This window comes from Anolis carolinensis, chromosome 2 (genome assembly GCF_035594765.1).
Source record: "Anolis carolinensis isolate JA03-04 chromosome 2, rAnoCar3.1.pri, whole genome shotgun sequence".
Taxonomy (NCBI): Eukaryota; Metazoa; Chordata; class Lepidosauria; order Squamata; family Dactyloidae; genus Anolis; species Anolis carolinensis.
The window spans coordinates 106,787,244-106,793,243 of record NC_085842.1 but is presented as its reverse complement, the minus strand read 5'-3'; positions in this window follow the sequence as shown (position 1 = coordinate 106,793,243).

Below are 6,000 nucleotides of genomic sequence, written 5' to 3'. Positions count from 1 at the left end.
ATTGTAAGGGATTTATTATTATTATTATTATTATTATTATTATTATTATTATTATTAGACCTTGCTCCCAGGAAGGTGCCTTCGCTGTGGCTCCCAACTTATCTATCTACCTTTCCACATATTCTCCACATTGTGTGTATGTGTATGTATATTATATATACATGAGCCCCGATGGCGAAGTGTGTTAAAGCACTGAGCTGCTGAACTTGCAGACCAAAAGGTCCCAGGTTCAAATCCCGGGAGCAGAGTGAGTGCCCGCTGTTAGCTCCAGCTTCTGCCAACCTAGCAGCTTGAAAACATGCCAATGTGAGTAGATCAATAGGTACCGCTCTGGCGGGAAGGTAATGGCACTCCATGTAGTCATGCCGGCCACATGACCTTGGAGGTGTCTATGGACAACACTGGCTCTTGGGCTTAGAAATGGAGATGAGCACCAACCCCCAGAGTCAGACATGACTGAACTTAACGTCAAGGGATACCTTTACCTTTACCTATATATATACACACACACACACACATATGCAGGGACTATATATATATATATATATATATATATATATATATATATATATACAGTATATATCACACACACACCAATTTAACAAAGTTTCAGCCACAAAAACAAAGTTTCTGAAGTAGAACAATGACTTTTACAGTAAAGACAACCCAATTTAACAGGAAATAAGACTTTCAAACCAGGAACAGATTTCTGCAATTATTAAAAAATGGTTTATTATAAAAGCTATGAAAATTCGCCAAAAATCAGAGGATAAGGGAAATGTCAGTGTTAAATGTGTTCTACCACTGTATCAAGTTTGAAGAAGGTCACTCAAAAAATGAGGGCGGGAGAGTCCTGTAAAATCTCCCCTCGTGCTGTTTTTTTTTGGCCACTGCGCATGCGCGTCCGCCATTAATGAATTACTTTTAAAACTAACGAATTTTCGTTAATTTTGAATTTTTGGGGGGCAAAATTCGGAAATGACATCAGAAACGAAACGCTGGCGCCCCCTACTTTTGAAACGAGTTTAGAATCAATTTTTTCATGGATCGCTCAAGCCTAGTGGCTAGTGGTGGCAGCAGACACAGTAACAACAACTGCTTCAGAGCTGATAACAACAGAGCTAAGCACAGCAACACAATGTGTAGGCTCTCGGCAGCTGTTTGCATGCTTGATTTCTTTAAATTCCTTACTATGCACAGCCCTGGACTTTTTATTTTCCTTCATATGAATGTTGCTGTCTGGTATTGGTCTTATCTACTACCATCAAACTGTTTGATGTTGACTTTGGAACTCCTTGTTTAAGATGAATTTGGTACCTAATAGCATGTTGCTTTGCTTTTGTTGTCTTCCTGAGTATACCACAGGTTTTCTTTCTTAGTTTTTTCAGAACTAAGAAATCTATGCTACACGAATTTGCCTTCCTGGGAGCAGTATACAGAACCAGAAGTTTTTCAAAAGGCACTATGTATTGGGTGAGCAATGTTTTGCAGAGATGGGCGAAAAGAAAAATTAAGAGATGTAGGGCAGGCAATGGTTAAAATATGTATAACCAAAGAGATATGGGACCATCCAGCCATCTCATGCCAATATTTTGGTAATCTTGCACTTCATGGCCCCACCCAATTTAACCCAGCCCGGGGGGAGAGTAAGAATGCAAAGTGCTATGAAAGGATTCAGAACTCTTTGTATCAACTTATGGGTCTTGCCGCTGTTGCCTGATTTCTAGGACTTTTGAGTTTCTGTCTTCAGCAAGAATGCTTGGCAATACAGTAGAGTTCTGGTTACCCGACTTCCTCTTATCTGACACACCATATTATCTGACATGCTGGCTTTTCGCCCCGCCCCATAGGTGCCCGTTGCTGTTTTTCTAGGTAGCAGCACACAACAGTTTGTTGGGAGGGACAAGGCTGGACCCGCGCAGACGTTTCCCTTCCAGCAAGAACCAGGCACTTGGAGAGGACCCCTGCGCATTGCTGCCTAGAAAAACAGCTGTTTTTCTAGGCAGCCGGTGCTTGCCAGGATGGAAAAGTCGCCTCCCTCCCTGCCAAGCACTGGGCTTGAAACGTGGCTGCCTCCTTGCCAAGCCACTAGTTTCCTCCGTTGTTGCCTAGATAGGCAGCAATGGAGGAGGCCTGGGGCTTGGGGAGGAAAAGTCCCTTCCCTCCTTGCCAAGCTCCCGGCTCTCTTGCAGCTATAGGTCCTCCCTATTATTCAACAGTTCTGGTTGTCCGACATTCATCCCGCCCCTTTATGTCAGATAAACGAAATTCTACTGTACCTCCAAATGATTCAAATCTAGCTATTATGAAATTTATACGATGTCCAAATGAGATCAGATTATGAAATCCTTGCTCCAAACTGTATATCAGAGCAGTCAGTGAGAAATACCCAGCTCCTTTCTTACCCCTTGACATCGCAATGCAACACATCATACCATGATCCTTATGGAGGCATTTAGGAGACACATTGCTTGGCTTTCCCCTTATGATTTTCCTGTTATTTTGATGCCCAAATTTCTGAATAGTTTGGACTCCGATTTTCCCCTGCAAAACTGAACTGTGCCAATATTGCTCTATCTGATACAATCAAACTGTTTACACAGCCATATTTTACATTAGTGAGATGGGAAGTTACTTTTGCTCATATGGTTCTTTCATATGATATGGGTCTTTCTTTCCTGTTGTCTGTTAGCCTATCTCCTCCAAGGTCATTTCCATTTCTATACATATAAGGAGGGAGGAATTTTTACACTCTTCTGGGGCAGATGCAATATCATTTTGGTGGGGATTGTGGAGGACCAAAGTTTGCATCATTTAATCAGGACTCTGTGAGAGAAAACATTCCTTGGGGCAAGTATGAGAAAATAAGGAAAATCATGTTTGGTAGGTATTCCTTAGAGAGGATGCTGAAATCTTAAATAGATTACTGGGCTGTGCAAAACAGTCACAGCAAATTTAAGGCACTCAAAATAGTTCTGCTATCCACTACTATACCTGCTGCAAAATTGGAAATTTTCTGGACTGCATTAATAAAAATGTTTGAGACTGGAAACAATCTCTCACTTAATCTTCTGCTTTTTATGTGGTTAGAAATGTTGAGGCTTATCTAAGAGATTTAGCTTTTCAGCTTTGGACATTGGTTCTCATTACCGAAACTGTGACTTTCTGACAAATTCTTTATTCAATGCTCAGGACAATGAAGAACTGCTAATGGTCAGTTCTATGAGACATGATTCTTGTTTTGCCTCTGTTTTGCAAGTATATCTATAACTTTAATGAGTCTCCACTGATATGTGTGAGGGGTGTTTTATTTCCATATGTATAGACACCCAAATGTGCATGCCTGTTCTGATAAAAAAATCTACTCTCCAAGTACTCCTTCCCTCTTTCTGGCAGATTCTGCCTTTCCCCTTTCTGCCTAACTACTTATCATCTTAATTCTATCATTATCAACTTATCAAGGGGATTTAAATATATTTCACAGTGTTTATGTGTTTTGTGTGTGTGTGTGGGGGGGAGGTTGGTTGGTTTCCAAAAAAAGGGGGGAAGTGCAGGAGAAAAACAGACAGTCAGGCAAACAAACAGACAGAAATCCATCAAAATTTAACAGTATGCTCTTAATAGGCATGCATGAACTAATGCAGGTTCTGAATATACACATATGTAACAAATTTTTGCACTCTGGCATTAACATGCGAAGACAATGTGTCCTAATGATTTCCATTCATCCAGAGCCATTCAACAAGACAGTTTTAGTGAACAAATAAGAGTAAAAGCATACACAACAATTATGCTGTGAAACAGAAAATATTGTGTGTTAGAAAATATTTTATTATATTTTATTAAGAAATAGCATTTTGTTTTCTCTCCTTTTAAAAGTCATCCTTGCCTGACCAAAAGGCATGTGTGCTTGAAAGGCTAAAATGGAAAACTATCTGGCTTTTTGTTTGACCTAATATAAGTATTGCCACCATATGAAGATTCGAATTTATTTTACCATCAACATGGCTACATATTAATGAATGTTATTGCAGAGCTTCAGAAATGACAAACAATACATAGATAGCACAAATGGCTGACTACCAAAACATGGTTACTTTGGAACAGTGGTTCCCAGCCTTTTTTTTTTTTTTGACCAGGGACCACTTTGATTTTTTTTAATATAATTTTTATTGAAAATAGTTTTACACTAAAAATAAAATCCTTGTGGGAATAAAAGGAGAAGATAGGGAAAAGATGTCAGGCAGATAGGGAGGGTAGAGGGGAAGAGGGAAAGGTATGTGGAGGAAAGTTGTCGAGAAAGATGTGCGGAAAACCAAGAAGGATAGGGAAGGAAAGAGAAAAGGAAAAAAAATGGAGGGGGGATTTGGTTGACTTCCGTTCTTCCTTCCTCCGTTTATGTCGTCCAATTTCGTATAATCGCTTTTTAATAATGTCTCAAAATAATCTTTCCTCTTTTCATCCTTGCCCATTTGATTTGTAAATGTTTTACTTAAGCTCATTTTTAAAAATATTCTTCAAAGCTCATCCAATCTGTCTCTTTCATGGCTCTACCGGTGTTTCTTTTCATCAGAAAGGTTAACCTATCCATATCTGTTCCGTCCCCCAGGACGATGGTTTACCTTACCTATTGGTCGTTTGTTTGTTTTCCCTCCTTTGCATCTTGTTTCAGCCTCTGGCTGCAAAGCCCAGGAAAAGTGGCTTGGAATCTGCAAAAGCTGGCTGCAGTTTTCTTTGCAGTGATTGGTCAAAGAGTGCAACATCTTAGGACCGCCCTTTTTACCAGGGTCTAGTCTCCATTTTGGAGCTTCATTCTGGCTATAGTTTTCCAACGTGCTGGAGCTGTGCAAGGCTAACTGGGACAAATCATCCTCAAAACCAGGCCAATCTAAGCCTATCCAAATTAGATAAGTATTGAATTATATTGATCTGGAATAGGAAATCTAGTTAGAGGAGCAAAGTTATTCCATCGCTTCTAGAACTAATCTTTGCTGTAAAGATAGGGAAGGAAAGAGTTTCTCCTTCTAATATAGGCAGCGTGATTAGGGTATAGTGGTTTTATAATCACCTTTGCCTTCTGGAACCAGGGATAATTCTGTGACTAAAACCTATGGAAATTTGTTTCATTTTCTGCAACTTTAAGATCTGTGCCAGGTTTACAACCTTGTATGAATAAACATCCTTTTTTGAAGTTATCCAGACTCAGTCGTTCAATATCTATAGGACAGCTTATAGGGATTTGCAGTTCGCCCGGATAAAGGACAGCACGTTTCAGTTTTATAGCTTTTTATTGTCCGGCGGACGGCACAGTTTTGAGGTAGATCAGCGGTTTTTCCGCTTCAGCTAGCTTGCACGGCTTTATAGTTTTTTATAGTTTAGGAAGTTTTAGTATAGGCTGCGGCTTTTCCGCCTGAGCTCAGTCTGCATACCTAAAGACTCTACCAGCGTCTGAGGCAGTGGAGCCCGCTCTCAGACCTGAAGGAGTCAAATAGTGGGGCTCTATTTCCTTGCTATTTGGCTCGCGTGTGCGCACGTAGCCCAGTGGCTTTCTGGGTTTGCACAGGCTGTGCAGTTCCCAGCAACGTCCAGGGCTCCCTCGGCGGTAGACCTCGAGCCGCGGAGCACCAGCGACAGTTCTTTGGCTGGCTCTGAGGCGTGAAGCCCACCAGAACCAGGCTAGAACCTGGACAGGCCTGGCAACGCTGCTGCGAGTTCGGCCGGAGCACTCAACCGGCTTTGACAGCCTCTTCATCAGGAGTTCGGCCGGAGCACTCGGCCGGCTTTGACCTGCCTCATGGTCCGGCGGTGGTGACCTGCCTCATCGTCCTGCGGTGGTGACCTGCCTCATCGTCCTGCGGCGGTGACCTGCCTCATCGTCCTGCGGTGGTGACCTGCCTCATCGTCCTGCGGCGGTGACCTGCCTCATCGTCCTGCGGCGGTGACCTGCCTCATCGTCCTGCGGTGGTGACCTGCCTCATCGTCCTGCGGTGGTGATCTGCC